Source organism: Hyperolius riggenbachi, chromosome 8, assembly GCF_040937935.1.
Source record: "Hyperolius riggenbachi isolate aHypRig1 chromosome 8, aHypRig1.pri, whole genome shotgun sequence".
In the NCBI taxonomy this organism is placed as follows: domain Eukaryota; kingdom Metazoa; phylum Chordata; class Amphibia; order Anura; family Hyperoliidae; genus Hyperolius; species Hyperolius riggenbachi.
Window position 1 is genome coordinate 249,936,148 of NC_090653.1, and position 19,303 is coordinate 249,955,450.

Genomic DNA, 19,303 nt, shown 5'->3' on the forward strand with positions numbered 1-19,303 from the left:
CCTACATTTCACTAGAAGTCCAATGCACTATCCATTGCACCACAGAGCCGAGCTTGCACTGACTGTTTTTGCCAGGCACCTTCAAATGAAAAATATCTGCTTTTACCCATTTGTTCGTGGCATTTCAGGATGTATGCAGGCTACCTTTTTGTTATATAAGAAGAAAGAGTACAGCATCTGGCTATCTCCCAAATGTTACTCTGGATTATTTCAGCAGTCCCATCTCACTCTCATCAAACACCTGTTTCATTACATAACAAGCTATCATCACAACCCGTCTTCTAGATTTCTAAGAAAAATCAAAAACTTTCTGAGTCTACTACCTGTAACCTGCTAAACTTTCAATACTCAGCAGCAGAGATGGTTGTACTTACCAACATCTGACCTCTCAAATCCACTTCTTTTGTTTCATTTAATGAAATTGGTGCCACTCATTAAAAAAAAACCATCATGAATGCTTCAGGAACTGAGACGCTCCACATTTCAAAATGTGAATTTGTTTGCACGTCCAAGGTGATATCCTTTGTGCTGCACAACAATGCTCATGCAGCTTGCTTTGCATACTACATCTGGAGAAGATATACATTTTAGGAATGAAGCCCTTGGTGGAATATTCTTAAATGATGTCCCTATGGAATCTCAAGGGCGGCTTGTTGTTTAAATTTAGGAACAAAGCTAGATTTATCATTAGTGAAAACCAAGTTTGTTGGTTATGGAAGGCAAGACTTGGCACGCTTTCATTCTCTTAGTTGATTAATTGTGTGTCATTAGTTGATGAGGTGGTTACAAACTGTGCTGGTGAAGGTGAACTGTTTACTCCTTTCCATGAAAAGCTTAGTCTGTGTTGCAGCAGACAAGTTTCCAGGGATGGACTTTTGAGGGCCATCTTCGGTGCACTTTCAGCATCTTTTAGGTAACACGGCTTCGGTTTCCAGTTCAAAATGTGACTCTGGTGGGACTCGAACCCACAACCTTTGAATGCCTACATGTCTCTAGAAGTCCAATGCGCTATCCATTGTGCCACAGAGCCAAGCTTGCACTGACTGTTTTTGCCAGGCACCTTCAAATGAAAAATATCTGCTTTTACCCATTTGTTCGTGGCATTTCAGGATGTATGCAGGCTACCTTTTTGTTATATAAGAAGAAAGAGTACAGCATCTGGCTATCTCCCAAATGTTACTCTGGATTATTTCAGCAGTCCCATCTCACTCTCATCAAACACCTGTTTCATTACATAACAAGCTATCATCACAACCCGTCTTCTAGATTTCTAAGAAAAATCTAAAACTTTCTGAGTCTACTACCTGTAACCTGCTAAACTTTCAACACTCAGCAGCAGAGATGGTTGTACTTACCAACATCTGACCTCTCAAATCCACTTCTTTTGTTTCATTTAATGAAATTGGTGCCACTCATTAAAAAAAACCCATCATGAATGCTTCAGGAACTGAGACGCTCCACATTTCAAAATGTGAATTTGTTTGCACGTCCAAGGTGATATCCTTTGTGCTGCATAACAATGCTCATGCAGCTTGCTTTGCATACTACATCTGGAGAAGATATACATTTTAGGAATGAAGCCCTTGATGGGATATTCTTAAATGATGTCCCTATGGAATCTCAAGGGCGGCTTGTTGTTTAAATTTAGGAACAAAGCTAGATTTATCATTAGTGAAAACCAAGTTTGTTGGTTATGGAAGGCAAGACTTGGCACGCTTTCATTCTCTTAGTTGATTAATTGTGTGTCATTAGTTGATGAGGTGGTTACAAACTGTGCTGGTGAAGGTAAACTGTTTACTCCTTTCCATGAAGAGCTTAGTCTGTGTTGCAGCAGACAAGTTTCCAGGGATGGACTCTTGAGGGCCATCTTCGGTGCACTTTCAGCATCTTTTAGGTAACACGGCTTCGGTTTCCAGTTCAAAATGCAACTCTGGTGGGACTCGAACCCACAACCTTTGAATGCCTACATTTCACTAGAAGTCCAATGCGCTATCCATTGGGCCACAGAGCCAAGCTTGCACTGCCTGTTTTTGCCAGGCACCTTCAAATGAAAAATATCTGCTTTTACCCATTTGTTTGTGGCATTTCAGGATGTATGCAGGCTACCTTTTTGTTATATAAGAAGAAAGAGTACAGCATCTGGCTATCTCCCAAATGTTACTCTGGATTATTTCAGCAGTCCCATCTCACTCTCATCAAACACCTGTTTCATTACATAACAAGCTATCATCACAACCCGTCTTCTAGATTTCTAAGAAAAATCAAAAACTTTCTGAGTCTACTACCTGTAACCTGCTAAACTTTCAATACTCAGCAGCAGAGATGGTTGTACTTACCAACATCTGACCTCTCAAATCCACTTCTTTTGTTTCATTTAATGAAATTGGTGCCACTCATTAAAAAAAACCCATCATGAATGCTTCAGGAACTGAGACGCTCCACATTTCAAAATGTGAATTTGTTTGCACGTCCAAGGTGATATCCTTTGTGCTGCACAACAATGCTCATGCAGCTTGCTTTGCATACTACATCTGGAGAAGATATACATTTTAGGAATGAAGCCCTTGATGGGATATTCTTAAATAATGTCCCTATGGAATCTCAAGGGCGGCTTGTTATTTAAATTTAGGAACAAAGCTAGATTTATCATTAGTGAAAACCAAGTTTGTTGGTTATGGAAGGCAAGACTTGGCACGCTTTCATTCTCTTAGTTGATTAATTGTGTGTCATTAGTTGATGAGGTGGTTACAAATAGTGTTGGGCGAACATCTAGATGTTCGGGTTCGGGCCGAACAGGCCGAACATGGCCGCGATGTTCGGGTGTTCGACCCGAACTCCGAACATAATGGAAGTCAATGGGGACCCGAACTTTTGTGGTTTGTAAAGCCTCCTTACATGCCACATACCCCAAATTTACAGGGTATGTGCACCTTGGGAGTGGGTACAAGAGGAAAAAAAAATTAGCAAAAAGAGCTTATAGTTTTTGAGAAAATCGATTTTAAAGTTTCAAAGGGAAAACTGTCTTTTAAATGCGGGAAATGTCTGTTTTCTTTGCACAGGTAACATGTTTTTTGTCGGCATGCAGTCATAAATGTAATACATATAAGAGGTTCCAGGAAAAGGGACCGGTAACGCTAACCCAGCAGCAGCACACGTGATGGAACAGGAGGAGGGTGGCGCAGGAGGAGAAGAAGGCCACGCTTTGTGAGACACAACAACCCCGGCCTTGCATGAGGGCAAGAAGCGTGCGGATAGCAGGCTTTGTACCGCCATGCAGTCATAAATGTAATAAAGATAAGTGGTTCAATAAACAGGGACCACGCGGCAACGCTAACCCAGCAGCAGCAGACGTGATGGAACAGGAGGAGGCGCAGGAGGAGAAGGCCACGCTTTGTGAGACACAACAACCCAGGCCTTGCATGAGGGCAAGAAGCGTGCGGATAGCATGCTTTGTACCGCCATGCAGTCATAAATGTAATAAAGATAAGTGGTTCAATAAACAGGGACCACGCGGCAACGCTAACCCAGCAGCAGCACACGTGATGGAACAGGAGGAGGGTGGCGCAGGAGGAGAAGAAGGCCACGCTTTGTGAGACACAACAACCCCGGCCTTGCATGAGGGCAAGAAGCGTGCGGATAGCAGGCTTTGTACCGCCATGCAGTCATAAATGTAATAAAGATAAGTGGTTCAATAAACAGGGACCACGCGGCAACGCTAACCCAGCAGCAGCAGACGTGATGGAACAGGAGGAGGCGCAGGAGGAGAAGGCCACGCTTTGTGAGACACAACAACCCAGGCCTTGCATGAGGGCAAGAAGCGTGCGGATAGCATGCTTTGTACCGCCATGCAGTCATAAATGTAATAAAGATAAGTGGTTCAATAAACAGGGACCACGCGGCAACGCTAACCCAGCAGCAGCAGACGTGATGGAACAGGAGCAGGCGCAGGAGGAGAAGGCCACGCTTTGTGAGACACAACAACCCAGGCCTTGCATGAGGGCAAGAAGCGTGCGGATAGCATGCTTTGTACCGCCATGCAGTCATAAATGTAATAAAGATAAGTGGTTCAATAAACAGGGACCACGCGGCAACGCTAACCCAGCAGCAGCAGACGTGATGGAACAGGAGCAGGTGCAGGAGGAGAAGGCCACGCTTTGTGAGACACAACAACCCAGGCCTTGCATGAGGGCAAGAAGCGTGCGGATAGCATGCTTTGTACCGCCATGCAGTCATAAATGTAATAAAGATAAGTGGTTCAATAAACAGGGACCACGCGGCAACGCTAACCCAGCAGCAGCAGACGTGATGGAACAGGAGCAGGCGCAGGAGGAGAAGGCCACGCTTTGTGAGACACAACAACCCAGGCCTTGCATGTGGACAAAAAGCGTGCGGATATAGCAGCAATGCTTTTTGCCGCCATGCAGTCATAAATGTAATACAGATGAGAGGTTCAATAAACAGGGCCCGGAAACGCAACACCATCCCAGATGTTCATTGGTCATGTTACTTGGTTGGGGTCCTGGAGTGTTGCGTAGTCATTTCCAATCCAGGATTGATTCATTTTAATTTGAGTCAGACGGTCTGCATTTTCTGTAGAGAGGCGGATACGCCGATCTGTGACGATGCCTCCGGCAGCACTGAAACAGCGTTCCGACATAACGCTGGCTGCCGGGCAAGCCAGCACCTCTATTGCGTACATTGCCAGTTCGTGCCAGGTGTCTAGCTTCGATACCCAATAGTTGAAGGGTGCAGATGGATGGTTCGACACAGCTACGCCATCTGACATGTAGTCCTTGACCATCTTCTCCAGGCGATCGGTGTTGGAGGTGGATCTGCACGCTTGCTGTTCAGTGGGCTGCGGCTGCATGGGTGTCAGAAAATTTTCCCACTCCAAGGACACTGCCGATACCATTCCCTTTTGGGTACTAGCTGCGGCTTGCGTTGTTTGCTGCCCTCCTGGTCGTCCTGGGTTTGCGGAAGTCAGTCTGTCTGCGTACAACTGGCTAGAGGAGGGGGAGGATGTCAATCTCCTCTCTAAAGTCTCCACAAGGGCCTGCTGGTATTCTTCCATTTTGACCTGTCTGACTCTTTCTTCAAGCAGTTTTGGAACATTGTGTTTGTACCGTGGATCCAGAAGGGTATAAACCCAGTAATTGGTGTTGTCCAGAATGCGCACAATGCGTGGGTCACGTTCAATGCAGTCTAGCATGAATTGAGCCATGTGTGCCAGAGTCCTACCAGAATCCTCATCATCCTCTTGTGAGCGTTGTGATAGTTGTTGTGATGCATCATAGTCGTCACCTTCCTCCTGGTCTGCTTCTGCTGACCATTCGCGTTGAATTGTGGAAGTCCAACGTGCACCGCTCTGGCCCTCGTCAGTGGTGGCATGAAATTCCTGCTCCAACTCCAGCTGTTCCTCCTCCTCTTCTTCGTCATAGCTGCTGGGGCCAGCGTTCCCTGAGGCGGATGGCCTGATGTTGGTACCATCACGCTGATCGTTTTCTCCTTCAGATTCCCCCAGTTGCATCATGACAGCTGTTTCCTTGATTTTTAACATCGACCTCTTCAGTAAACACAGCAGTGGTATGGTAATGCTGACTGAAGAGTTGTCACTGCTCACAAGCAACGTGGATTGCTCAAAATTTTGGAGGACTTGGCAGAGGTCCAACATGTTGGCCCAATCGGATCCACAGAAGCTTGGCAGCTGGCCGGATGCGCCTCGGTACTGCGCCGTCATGTACTGGACCACTGCACTCTTCTGCTCGCAAAAGCGGGCTAGCATGTGCAGCGTAGAATTCCAGCGCGTAGGGACATCACACAGCAAGCGATGGTGGGGGAGATTGAAGCGCTCCTGCATCTTGGCGAGTGCCCCCGAAGCAGTACTGGAATTTCTACAATGTTTGGACACTCGACGCACCTTCAACAGCAGATCGGGCACGCCTGGGTATGTCCTCAGGAACCGCTGAACTACTAGGTTCATCACGTGCGCCAGGCAAGGGATGTGTGTCAGCTTAGCCAACCTTAAAGCGCGAATGAGATTACTCCCATTATCACACACAACCATGCCCGGTTTCAGGTCCAGCGGTGCCAGCCACAAATCCGTCTGTTCCTTTATTCCCCTCCAAATTTCCTCCCCTGTGTGCTGCTTATCCCCAAGGCAGATTAGCTTCAGCAACGCTTGCTGACGCATGCCAACAGCTGTGCTGCACTGCTTCCACGATCCTACTGCTGCTGGGTTAGCGTTTCCGGATGAGGTACAGCTTTGAGATGCGTTGGAGGAGAAGGAGTCAGAGAGGTAGGTGCTGCTGTTGTTATCCAGTGGGAGGGACGGCGGTGCAGCTGTTTGTGGCGTGGGCAACACCCGTGCCGTAGCAGGTGAGGAATCGCTGCCAGGCTCCACAAGGTTCACCCAGTGCGCGGTAAGGGAGATGTATCGACCCTGGCCGAACGCACTCGTCCAGGTGTCAGTGGTGAGGTGAACCTTGCAGGCAACGGCATTCTTCAAGCTTCGGGTTATTTTGCTGACCACGTGCTCATGCAACTCAGGCACTGCAGAGCGTGCAAAGTGGTAGCGGCTGGGAACCACGTAACGTGGGATGGCCACTGACATCATGCCCTTGAAGCTGTTTGTCTCCACCAATCGATATGGCAGCATTTCGCAGGCCAGAAGCTTGGCTATGCTGGCTGTTACTGCCACGGCCCGGGGGTCATTTGCTGGCAATTTCCTCTTGCGCTCAAACATCTCCGACACAGACAACTGAACCGTAGCGCTGCACACGGAAGGGCTGTTGGTTGTTGTGTTTGATGAACACTGGGAGACCTCAAGAGCACTACTCCGGAAAGTGACAGTGTCAGCGTCGTCTGATGTTTGTGAATGTTGTGAACCACGCAATGGCTGGGCTACTGCTGCTGCTGAGGCGGGTCTGGTGAACCCAAGGGAGGCAGTGTTGTTTCTGGTACCCTGTCCTGACGCGTTTGCCCAAAGAGTGGGATGTTTGGATAGCATGTGACGGCTCATGCTGGTGGTGGAGAGGTTGTTAATATTTTTCCCCCTGCTCAGGCGGGTCTTGCACACCTTGCAAATCGCCATGGTAACATCCTCAGTGCAGTCTTCAAAGAAAGCCCAGACTTTGGAGCACCTGCCTCCTTGCTGGCGATTTCTGTTTGCTCCTCTTTTGCCTCTCACTTGAACTTCCACGCTTGTGGTGCCTGAAATTGCGCGCCGCCTACCTTGTGGCACAAGGCGAACTCGTGCAGCAGTGTGTTCTTCAACAGACTCATCTGTGCTGCTGCTACGACGGCGATGTTCTCGTTCACAAACAAAATCTGGGTCTCTGTCCACATTGTCCATACCCTCCTCTTCCATCTCCTCAAACTCGTCATATGTCATTGTGGGCCACCGCCGTGGAGTAGAGCTCCCCACAACAACCTCTGCGCAGCACACTCCAACGTCGTCTTCCAGATCTTGTCGGCCGACCTCCTGCAATTGCAACCCCTCCTGCCCAAATTGCTCTGGGATTTGGGTTTCCGAGTCCTCTTCGGACTCGCCTTGTATTTCAGTGCGCGGTGCATTTCCCACAGTTAACGGTTGTGAATCCAGGCACAACATTTCTGGCTGTTCCTCCATTGACCTTTGAAAGGTGGAAGTTTGTTGGGCTGGGAATAGCTCCTGCGAATACCCCATTGTGTCCTGAGGTAATTCATCGGACTGGTTATCTGGCAGTTGTGTGCGTGGTGTCGCTGCCGGTTGTGTCAGCTTTGTGCCCACTGGCTCCTTGTAACTGGCTGAGGACTCGGACCTCGTGCGTGATGTGCTGGTGCTGCTTAACCCACTGCTGGACGCTTGAGAGGTCATCCAAGTAATTATCTGGTCCTGTTCTTTTGGATTTGTGAGGGTTGTTGTCCTGGACAACATGGGCGGTATTGAGTGGGTTTTCTTGGGTGCTCCCCTGTGGCCTGTACGTGAACCGTCAGGGGAAACACCTCTTCCCTTGCCCCTCCCTCTTTCACCGGATTTCTTCCTCATTTCACTTATCCTTACAGTACACGCTGACTGGCAGCAGTACAGTGGCAGTACAGAAATGCTATACAGTACCACTATTCCCAGCAGCGACACAGAGCACAATGCTATACAGTGACGGGTGAGCGGTGTACCACTATTCCCAGCAGCGACACAGAGCACAATGCTATACAGTGACGGGTGAGCGGTGTACCACTATTCCCAGCAGCGACACAGAGCACAATGCTATACAGTGGCGAACGAGCGGTGTACCACTATTCCCAGCAGACACAGAACAGTACACAGAATGCTATATAGTGTGGCTGAACGAGCGGTGTACCACTATTCCCAGCAGACACAGAACAGTACACAGAATGCTATATAGTGTGGCTGAACGAGCGGTGTACTACTGTTCCCAGCAGACACAGAACAGTACACAGAATGCTATATAGTGTGGCTGAACGAGCGGTGTACTACTGTTCCCAGCAGACACAGAACAGTACACAGAATGCTATATAGTGTGGCTGAACGAGCGGTGTACTACTGTTCCCAGCAGACACAGAACAGTACACAGAATGCTATATAGTGTGGCTGAACGAGCGGTGTACCACTGTTCCCAGCAGACACAGAACAGTACACAGAATGCTATATAGTGTGGCTGAACGAGCGGTGTACCACTGTTCCCAGCAGACACAGAACAGTACACAGAATGCTATATAGTGTGGCTGAACGAGCGGTGTACCACTATTCCCAGCAGACACAGAACAGTACACAGAATGCTATATAGTGTGGCTGAACGAGCGGTGTACTACTGTTCCCAGCAGACACAGAACAGTACACAGAATGCTATATAGTGTGGCTGAACGAGCGGTGTACTACTGTTCCCAGCAGACACAGAACAGTACACAGAATGCTATATAGTGTGGCTGAACGAGCGGTGTACCACTATTCCCAGCAGACACAGAACAGTACACAGAATGCTATATAGTGTGGCTGAACGAGCGGTGTACTACTGTTCCCAGCAGACACAGAACAGTACACAGAATGCTATATAGTGTGGCTGAACGAGCGGTGTACTACTGTTCCCAGCAGACACAGAACAGTACACAGAATGCTATATAGTGTGGCTGAACGAGCGGTGTACTACTGTTCCCAGCAGACACAGAACAGTACACAGAATGCTATATAGTGTGGCTGAACGAGCGGTGTACTACTGTTCCCAGCAGACACAGAACAGTACACAGAATGCTATATAGTGTGGCTGAACGAGCGGTGTACCACTATTCCCAGCAGACACAGAACAGTACACAGAATGCTATATAGTGTGGCTGAACGAGCGGTGTACTACTGTTCCCAGCAGACACAGAACAGTACACAGAATGCTATATAGTGTGGCTGAACGAGCGGTGTACTACTGTTCCCAGCAGACACAGAACAGTACACAGAATGCTATATAGTGTGGCTGAACGAGCGGTGTACTACTGTTCCCAGCAGACACAGAACAGTACACAGAATGCTATATAGTGTGGCTGAACGAGCGGTGTACCACTGTTCCCAGCAGACACAGAACAGTACACAGAATGCTATATAGTGTGGCTGAACGAGCGGTGTACCACTGTTCCCAGCAGACACAGAACAGTACACAGAATGCTATATAGTGTGGCTGAACGAGCGGTGTACTACTGTTCCCAGCAGTGACACACAATGACTGGGGGGGACCCTGGCTAGCGTGGCTGGAGCGCGAACTACCCTGCCTGCCTACCCAAAGCTAAACCCACAGACAAATGGCGGAGATATGACGTGGTTCGGGTATTTATTTACCCGAACCACGTGACAGTTCGGCCAATCAGAGCGCGTTCGGGTCCGAACCACGTGACCCGTTCGGCCAATCACAGCGCTAGCCGAACGTTCGGGGAACGTTCGGCCATGCGCTCTTAGTTCGGCCATATGGCCGAACGGTTTGGCCGAGCACCGTCAGGTGTTCGGCCGAACTCGAACATCACCCGAACAGGGTGATGTTCTGCAGAACCCGAACAGTGGCGAACACTGTTCGCCCAACACTACCTGTAACCTGCTAAACTTTCAATACTCAGCAGCAGAGATGGTTGTACTTACCAACATCAGACCTCTCAAATCCACTTCTTTTGTTTCATTTAATGAAATTGGTGCCACTCATTAAAAAAAAACCCATCATGAATGCTTCAGGAACTGAGACGCTCCACATTTCAAAATGTGAATTTGTTTGCACGTCCAAGGTGATATCCTTTGTGCTGCACAACAATGCTCATGCAGCTTGCTTTGCATACTACATCTGGAGAAGATATACATTTTAGGAATGAAGCCCTTGATGGGATATTCTTAAATGATGTCCCTATGGAATCTCAAGGGCGGCTTGTTGTTTAAATTTAGGAACAAAGCTAGATTTATCATTAGTGAAAACCAAGTTTGTTGGTTATGGAAGGCAAGACTTGGCACGCTTTCATTCTCTTAGTTGATTAATTGTGTGTCATTAGTTGATGAGGTGGTTACAAACTGTGCTGGTGAAGGTGAACTGTTTACTCCTTTCCATGAAGAGCTTAGTCTGTGTTGCAGCAGACAAGTTTCCAGGGATGGACTTTTGAGGGCCATCTTCGGTGCACTTTCAGCATCTTTTAGGTAACACGGCTTCGGTTTCCAGTTTAAAATGCGACTCTGGTGGGACTTGAACCCACAACCTTTGAATGCCTACATTTCACTAGAAGCAATGCGCTATCCATTGCGCCACAGAGCCGAGCTTGCACTGACTGTTTTTGCCAGGCACCTTCAAATGAAAAATATCTGCTTTTACCCATTTGTTCGTGGCATTTCAGGATGTATGCAGGCTACCTTTTTGTTATATAAGAAGAAAGAGTACAGCATCTGGCTATCTCCCAAATGTTACTCTGGATTATTTCAGCAGTCCCATCTCACTCTCATCAAACACCTGTTTCATTACATAACAAGCTATCATCACAACCCGTCTTCTAGATTTCTAAGAAAAATCAAAAACTTTCTGAGTCTACTACCTGTAACCTGCTAAACTTTCAATACTCAGCAGCAGAGATGGTTGTACTTACCAACATCTGACCTCTCAAATCCACTTCTTTTGTTTCATTTAATGAAATTGGTGTCACTCATTAAAAAAAACCCATCATGAATGCTTCAGGAACTGAGACGCTCCACATTTCAAAATGTGAATTTGTTTGCACGTCCAAGGTGATATCCTTTGTGCTGCACAACAATGCTCATGCAGCTTGCTTTGCATACTACATCTGGAGAAGATATACATTTTAGGAATGAAGCCCTTGATGGGATATTCTTAAATGATGTCCTTATGGAATCTCAAGGGCGGCTTGTTGTTTAAATTTAGGAACAAAGCTAGATTTATCATTAGTGAAAACCAAGTTTGTTGGTTATGGAAGGCAAGACTTGGCATGCTTTCATTCTCTTAGTTGATTAATTGTGTGTCATTAGTTGATGAGGTGGTTACAAACTGTGCTGGTGAAGGTGAACTGTTTACTCCTTTCCATGAAGAGCTTAGTCTGTGTTGCAGCAGACAAGTTTCCAGGGATGGACTTTTGAGGGCCATCTTCGTTGCACTTTCAGCATCTTTTAGGTAACACGGCTTTGGTTTCCAGTTTAAAATGCGACTCTGGTGGGACTCGAACCCACAACCTTTGAATGCCTACATTTCACTAGAAGTCCAATGCGCTATCCATTGCGCCACAGAGCCGAGCTTGCACTGACTGTTTTTGCCAGGCACCTTCAAATGAAAAATATCTGCTTTTACCCATTTGTTCGTGGCATTTCAGGATGTATGCAGGCTACCTTTTTGTTATATAAGAAGAAAGAGTACAGCATCTGGCTATCTCCCAAATGTTACTCTGGATTATTGCAGCAGTCCCATCTCACTCTCATCAAACACCTGTTTCATTACATAACAAGCTATCATCACAACCCGTCTTCTAGATTTCTAAGAAAAATCAAAAACTTTCTGAGTCTACTACCTGTAACCTGCTAAACTTTCAATACTCAGCAGCAGAGATGGTTGTACTTACCAACATCAGACCTCTCAAATCCACTTCTTTTGTTTCATTTAATGAAATTGGTGCTACTCATTAAAAAAAACCCATCATGAATGCTTACAGGAACTGAGACGCTCCACATTTCAAAATGTGAATTTGTTTGCACGTCCAAGGTGATATCCTTTGTGCTGCACAACAATGCTCATGCAGCTTGCTTTGCATACTACATCTGGAGAAGATATACATTTTAGGAATGAAGCCCTTGATGGGATATTCTTAAATGATGTCCCTAAGGAATCTCAAGGGCGGCTTGTTGTTTAAATTTAGGAACAAAGCTAGATTTATCATTAGCGAAAACCAAGTTTGTTGGTTATGGAAGGCAAGACTTGGCACGCTTTCATTCTCTTAGTTGATTAATTGTGTGTCATTAGTTGATGAGGTGGTTACAAACTGTGCTGGTGAAGGTGAACTGTTTACTCCTTTCCATGAAGAGCTTAGTCTGTGTTGCAGCAGACAAGTTTCCAGGGATGGACTCTTGAGGGCCATCTTTGGTGCACTTTCAGCATCTTTTAGGTAACACGGCTTCGGTTTCCAGTTTAAAATGCGACTCTGGTGGGACTCGAACCCACAACCTTTGAATGCCTACATTTCACTAGAAGTCCAATGCGCTATCCATTGCGCCACAGAGCCGAGCTTGCACTGCCTGTTTTTGCCAGGCACCTTCAAATGAAAAATATCTGCTTTTACCCATTTGTTCGTTGCATTTCAGGATGTATGCAGGCTACCTTTTTGTTATATAAGAAGAAAGAGTACAGCATCTGGCTATCTCCCAAATGTTACTCTGGATTATTTCAGCAGTCCCATCTCACTCTCATCAAACACCTGTTTCATTACATAACAAGCTATCATCACAACCCGTCTTCTAGATTTCTAAGAAAAATCAAAAACTTTCTGAGTCTACTACCTGTAACCTGCTAAACTTTCAACACTCAGCAGCAGAGATGGTTGTACTTACCAACATCTGACCTCTCAAATCCACTTCTTTTGTTTCATTTAATGAAATTGGTGCCACTCATTAAAAAAACCCATCATGAATGCTTCAGGAACTGAGACGCTCCACATTTCAAAATGTGAATTTGTTTGCACGTCCAAGGTGATATCCTTTGTGCTGCACAACAATGCTCATGCAGCTTGCTTTGCATACTACATCTGGAGAAGATATACATTTTAGGAATGAAGCCCTTGATGGGATATTCTTCAATGATGTCCCTATGGAATCTCAAGGGCGGCTTGTTGTTTAAATTTAGGAACAAAGCTAGATTTATCATTAGTGAAAACCAAGTTTGTTGGTTATGGAAGGCAAGACTTGGCACGCTTTCATTCTCTTAGTTGATTAATTGTGTGTCATTAGTTGATGAGGTGGTTACAAACTGTGCTGGTGAAGGTGAACTGTTTACTCCTTTCCATGAAGAGCTTAGGGCTCTTTTCCACTATGAAATGCGATCGCGATTGCGATCGCGATTCCGATCGCGATCGCAATCGCGTTTCAATTTCCACCATGCGATTGCGATTGAGCTACTATACTCATTATAGTCCAGCTCAATCGCATACAAAACGCAGCAGGATGACGATTGCGCTTTGACTAAAATCGCATCGCAATCGGATCGCACTAATGGAAATTGCTGCTGCAGTTTCCATTAGTTTAATGTACCTTGCGATTTGCAGTCAGAAGCAAATCGCAAATCGCAGGCTAGTGGAAAAAGGCCCTTAGTCTGTGTTGCAGCAGACAAGTTTCCAGGGATGGACTTTTTAGGGCCATCTTCGGTGCACTTTCAGCTTCTTTTAGGTAACACGGCTTCGGTTTCCAGTTTAAAATGCGACTCTGGTGGGACTCGAACCCACAACCTTTGAATGCCTACATTTCACTAGAAGTCCAATGCGCTATCCATTGCGCCACAGAGCCGAGCTTGCACTGACTGTTTTTGCCAGGCACCTTCAAATGAAAAATATCTGCTTTTACCCATTTGTTCGTGGCATTTCAGGATGTATGCAGGCTACCTTTTTGTTATATAAGAAGAAAGAGTACAGCATCTGGCTATCTCCCAAATGTTACTCTGGATTATTTCAGCAGTCCCATCTCACTCTCATCAAACACCTGTTTCATTACATAACAAGCTATCATCACAACCCATCTTCTAGATTTCTAAAAAAAATCAAAAACTTTCTGAGTCTACTACCTGTAACCTGCTAAACTTTCAATACTCAGCAGCAGAGATGGTTGTACTTACCAACATCTGACCTCTCAAATCCACTTCTTTTGTTTCATTTAATGAAATTGGTGCCACTCATTAAAAAAAAACCATCATGAATGCTTCAGGAACTGAGACGCTCCACATTTCAAAATGTGAATTTGTTTGCACGTCCAAGGTGATATCCTTTGTGCTGCACAACAATGCTCATGCAGCTTGCTTTGCATACTACATCTGGAGAAGATATACATTTTAGGAATGAAGCCCTTGATGGGATATTCTTCAATGATGTCCCTATGGAATCTCAAGGGCGGCTTGTTGTTTAAATTTAGGAACAAAGCTAGATTTATCATTAGCAAAAATTAAGTTTGTTGGTTATGGAAGGCAAGACTTGGCACGCTTTCATTCTCTTAGTTGATTAATTGTGTGTCATTAGTTGATGAGGTGGTTACAAACTGTGCTGGTGAAGGTGAACTGTTTACTCCTTTCCATAAAAAGCTTAGTCTGTGTTGCAGCAGACAAGTTTCCAGGGATGGACTTTTGAGGGCCATCTTCGGTGCACTTTCAGCATCTTTTAGGTAACACGGCTTCGGTTTCCAGTTTAAAATGTGACTCTGGTGGGAGTCGAACCCACAACCTTTGAATGCCTACATTTCACTAGAAGTCCAATGCACTATCCATTGCGCCACAGAGCCAAGCTTGCACTGACTGTTTTTGCCAGGCACCTTCAAATGAAAAATATCTGCTTTTACCCATTTGTTCGTGGCATTTCAGGATGCATGCAGGCTACCTTTTTGTTATATAAGAAGAAAGAGTACAGCATCTGGCTATCTCCCAAATGTTACTCTGGATTATTTCAGCAGTCCCATCTCACTCTCATCAAACACCTGTTTCATTACATAACAAGCTATCATCACAACCCGTCTTCTAGATTTCTAAGAAAAATCTAAAACTTTCTGAGTCTACTACCTGTAACCTGCTAAACTTTCAATACTCAGCAGCAGAGATGGTTGTACTTACCAACATCTGACCTCTCAAATCCACTTCTTTTGTTTCATTTAATGAAATTGGTGCCACTCATTAAAAAAAACCCATCATGAATGCTTCAGGAACTGAGACGCTCCACATTTCAAAATGTGAATTTGTTTGCACGTCCAAGGTGATATCCTTTGTGCTGCACAACAATGCTCATGCAGCTTGCTTTGCATACTACATCTGGAGAAGATATACATTTTAGGAATGAAGCCCTTGATGGTATATTCTTAAATGATGTCCCTATGGAATCTCAAGGGCGGCTTGTTGTTTAAATTTAGGAACAAAGCTAGATTTATCATTAGCGAAAACCAAGTTTGTTGGTTATGGAAGGCAAGACTTGGCACGCTTTCATTCTCTTAGTTGATTAATTGTGTGTCATTAGTTGATGAGGTGGTTACAAACTGTGCTGGTGAAGGTGAACTGTTTACTCCTTTCCATGAAGAGCTTAGTCTGTGTTGCAGCAGACAAGTTTCCAGGGATGGACTTTTGAGGGCCATCTTCGGTGCACTTTCAGCTTCTTTTAGGTAACCTGGCTTCGGTTTCCAGTTTAAAATGCGACTCTGGTGGGACTCGAACCCACAACCTTTGAATGCCTACATTTCACTAGAAGTCCAATGCGCTATCCATTGCGCCACAGAGCCAAGCTTGCACTGACTGTTTTTGCCAGGCACCTTCAAATGAAAAATATCTGCTTTTACCCATTTGTTCGTGGCATTTCAGGATGTATGCAGGCTACCTTTTTGTTATATAAGAAGAAAGAGTACAGCATCTGGCTATCTCCCAAATGTTACTCTGGATTATTTCAGCAGTCCCATCTCACTCTCATCAAACACCTGTTTCATTACACAACAAGCTATCATCACAACCCATCATCTAGATTTCTAAGAAAAATCAAAAACTTTCTGAGTCTACTACCTGTAACCTGCTAAACTTTCAATACTCAGCAGCAGAGATGGTTGTACTTACCAACATCTGACCTCTCAAATCCACTTCTTTTGTTTCATTTAATGAAATTGGTGCCACTCATTAAAAAAAAACCATCATGAATGCTTCAGGAACTGAGACGCTCCACATTTCAAAATGTGAATTTGTTTGCACGTCCAAGGTGATATCCTTTGTGCTGCACAACAATGCTCATGCAGCTTGCTTTGCATACTACATCTGGAGAAGATATACATTTTAGGAATGAAGCCCTTGATGGGATATTCTTCAATGATGTCCCTATGGAATCTCAAGGGCGGCTTGTTGTTTAAATTTAGGAACAAAGCTAGATTTATCATTAGCAAAAATTAAGTTTGTTGGTTATGGAAGGCAAGACTTGGCACGCTTTCATTCTCTTAGTTGATTAATTGTGTGTCATTAGTTGATGAGGTGGTTACAAACTGTGCTGGTGAAGGTGAACTGTTTACTCCTTTCCATAAAAAGCTTAGTCTGTGTTGCAGCAGACAAGTTTCCAGGGATGGACTTTTGAGGGCCATCTTCGGTGCACTTTCAGCATCTTTTAGGTAACACGGCTTCGGTTTCCAGTTTAAAATGTGACTCTGGTGGGAGTCGAACCCACAACCTTTGAATGCCTACATTTCACTAGAAGTCCAATGCACTATCCATTGCGCCACAGAGCCAAGCTTGCACTGACTGTTTTTGCCAGGCACCTTCAAATGAAAAATATCTGCTTTTACCCATTTGTTCGTGGCATTTCAGGATGCATGCAGGCTACCTTTTTGTTATATAAGAAGAAAGAGTACAGCATCTGGCTATCTCCCAAATGTTACTCTGGATTATTTCAGCAGTCCCATCTCACTCTCATCAAACACCTGTTTCATTACATAACAAGCTATCATCACAACCCGTCTTCTAGATTTCTAAGAAAAATCTAAAACTTTCTGAGTCTACTACCTGTAACCTGCTAAACTTTCAATACTCAGCAGCAGAGATGGTTGTACTTACCAACATCTGACCTCTCAAATCCACTTCTTTTGTTTCATTTAATGAAATTGGTGCCACTCATTAAAAAAAACCCATCATGAATGCTTCAGGAACTGAGACGCTCCACATTTCAAAATGTGAATTTGTTTGCACGTCCAAGGTGATATCCTTTGTGCTGCACAACAATGCTCATGCAGCTTGCTTTGCATACTACATCTGGAGAAGATATACATTTTAGGAATGAAGCCCTTGATGGTATATTCTTAAATGATGTCCCTATGGAATCTCAAGGGCGGCTTGTTGTTTAAATTTAGGAACAAAGCTAGATTTATCATTAGCGAAAACCAAGTTTGTTGGTTATGGAAGGCAAGACTTGGCACGCTTTCATTCTCTTAGTTGATTAATTGTGTGTCATTAGTTGATGAGGTGGTTACAAACTGTGCTGGTGAAGGTGAACTGTTTACTCCTTTCCATGAAGAGCTTAGTCTGTGTTGCAGCAGACAAGTTTCCAGGGATGGACTTTTGAGGGCCATCTTCGGTGCACTTTCAGCTTCTTTTAGGTAACACGGCTTCGGTTTCCAGTTTAAAATGCGACTCTGGTGGGACTCGAACCCACAACCTTTGAATGCCTACATTTCACTAGAAGTCCAATGCGCTATCCATTGCGCCACAGAGCCAAGCTTGCACTGACTGTTTTTGCCAGGCACCTTCAAATGAAAAATATCTGCTTTTACCCATTTGTTCGTGGCATTTCAGGATGTATGCAGGCTACCTTTTTGTTATATAAGAAGAAAGAGTACAGCATCTGGCTATCTCCCAAATGTTACTCTGGATTATTTCAGCAGTCCCATCTCACTCTCATCAAACACCTGTTTCATTACATAACAAGCTATCATCACAACCCATCTTCTAGATTTCTAAGAAAAATCAAAAACTTTCTGAGTCTACTACCTGTAACCTGCTAAACTTTCAATACTCAGCAGCAGAGATGGTTGTACTTACCAACATCTGACCTCTCAAATCCACTTCTTTTGTTTCATTTAATGAAATTGGTGCCACTCATTAAAAAAAAACCATCATGAATGCTTCAGGAACTGAGACGCTCCACATTTCAAAATGTGAATTTGTTTGCACGTCCAAGGTGATATCCTTTGTGCTGCACAACAATGCTCATGCAGCTTGCTTTGCATACTACATCTGGAGAAGATATACATTTTAGGAATGAAGCCCTTGATGGGATATTCTTCAATGATGTCCCTATGGAATCTCAAGGGCGGCTTGTTGTTTAAATTTAGGAACAAAGCTAGATTTATCATTAGCAAAAATTAAGTTTGTTGGTTATGGAAGGCAAGACTTGGCACGCTTTCATTCTCTTAGTTGATTAATTGTGTGTCATTAGTTGATGAGGTGGTTACAAACTGTGCTGGTGAAGGTGAACTGTTTACTCCTTTCCATAAAAAGCTTAGTCTGTGTTGCAGCAGACAAGTTTCCAGGGATGGACTTTTGAGGGCCATCTTCGGTGCACTTTCAGCATCTTTTAGGTAACACGGCTTCGGTTTCAAGTTTAAAATGCCACTCTGGTGGGACTCGAACCCACAACCTTTGAATGCCTACATTTCACTAGAAGTCCAATGCGCTATCCATTGCGCCACAGAGCCGAGCTTGCACTGACTGTTTTTGCCAGGCACCTTCAAATGAAAAATATCTGCTTTTACCTATTTGTTCGTGGCATTTCAGGATGTATGCAGGCTACCTTTTTGTTATATAAGAAGAAAGAGTACAGCATCTGGCTATCTCCCAAATGTTACTCTGGATTATTTCAGCAGTCCCATCTCACTCTCATCAAACACCTGTTTCATTACATAACAAGCTATCATCACAACCCGTCTTCTAGATTTCTAAGAAAAATCAAAAACTTTCTGAGTCTACTACCTGTAACCTGCTAAACTTTCAATACTCAGCAGCAGAGATGGTTGTACTTACCAACATCTGACCTCTCAAATCCACTTCTTTTGTTTCATTTAATGAAATTGGTGCCACTCATTAAAAAA

At 44.7% G+C, this 19,303-nt stretch overlaps 10 non-coding genes across 10 annotated transcripts; all 10 read right to left on the minus strand.

Annotated features, from left to right (window-relative positions):
- Positions 1 to 944: 944 nt before the first annotated feature.
- On the minus strand, positions 945 to 1,030 carry TRNAR-UCU (transfer RNA arginine (anticodon UCU)). Its single transcript is given in 2 exon segments — positions 945 to 980; positions 994 to 1,030. It is a non-coding gene; the product is annotated as a tRNA-Arg (tRNA).
- An 895-nt stretch (positions 1,031 to 1,925) lies between these two features.
- Positions 1,926 to 2,011, minus strand: TRNAR-UCU (transfer RNA arginine (anticodon UCU)). The gene is given in 2 exon segments: positions 1,926 to 1,961; positions 1,975 to 2,011. It is a non-coding gene; the product is annotated as a tRNA-Arg (tRNA).
- Positions 2,012 to 11,664: 9,653 nt separating this feature from the next.
- TRNAR-UCU (transfer RNA arginine (anticodon UCU)) lies at positions 11,665 to 11,750 on the minus strand. The gene is given in 2 exon segments: positions 11,665 to 11,700; positions 11,714 to 11,750. It is a non-coding gene; the product is annotated as a tRNA-Arg (tRNA).
- An 896-nt stretch (positions 11,751 to 12,646) lies between these two features.
- On the minus strand, positions 12,647 to 12,732 carry TRNAR-UCU (transfer RNA arginine (anticodon UCU)). Its single transcript is given in 2 exon segments — positions 12,647 to 12,682; positions 12,696 to 12,732. It is a non-coding gene; the product is annotated as a tRNA-Arg (tRNA).
- Positions 12,733 to 13,919: 1,187 nt separating this feature from the next.
- TRNAR-UCU (transfer RNA arginine (anticodon UCU)) lies at positions 13,920 to 14,005 on the minus strand. Its single transcript is given in 2 exon segments — positions 13,920 to 13,955; positions 13,969 to 14,005. It is a non-coding gene; the product is annotated as a tRNA-Arg (tRNA).
- An 895-nt stretch (positions 14,006 to 14,900) lies between these two features.
- On the minus strand, positions 14,901 to 14,986 carry TRNAR-UCU (transfer RNA arginine (anticodon UCU)). Its single transcript is given in 2 exon segments — positions 14,901 to 14,936; positions 14,950 to 14,986. It is a non-coding gene; the product is annotated as a tRNA-Arg (tRNA).
- An 895-nt stretch (positions 14,987 to 15,881) lies between these two features.
- Positions 15,882 to 15,967, minus strand: TRNAR-UCU (transfer RNA arginine (anticodon UCU)). The gene is given in 2 exon segments: positions 15,882 to 15,917; positions 15,931 to 15,967. It is a non-coding gene; the product is annotated as a tRNA-Arg (tRNA).
- Positions 15,968 to 16,862: 895 nt separating this feature from the next.
- On the minus strand, positions 16,863 to 16,948 carry TRNAR-UCU (transfer RNA arginine (anticodon UCU)). The gene is given in 2 exon segments: positions 16,863 to 16,898; positions 16,912 to 16,948. It is a non-coding gene; the product is annotated as a tRNA-Arg (tRNA).
- An 895-nt stretch (positions 16,949 to 17,843) lies between these two features.
- On the minus strand, positions 17,844 to 17,929 carry TRNAR-UCU (transfer RNA arginine (anticodon UCU)). The gene is given in 2 exon segments: positions 17,844 to 17,879; positions 17,893 to 17,929. It is a non-coding gene; the product is annotated as a tRNA-Arg (tRNA).
- Positions 17,930 to 18,822: 893 nt separating this feature from the next.
- Positions 18,823 to 18,910, minus strand: TRNAR-UCU (transfer RNA arginine (anticodon UCU)). Its single transcript is given in 2 exon segments — positions 18,823 to 18,860; positions 18,874 to 18,910. It is a non-coding gene; the product is annotated as a tRNA-Arg (tRNA).
- Between the last annotated feature and the right edge of the window lie 393 nt (positions 18,911 to 19,303).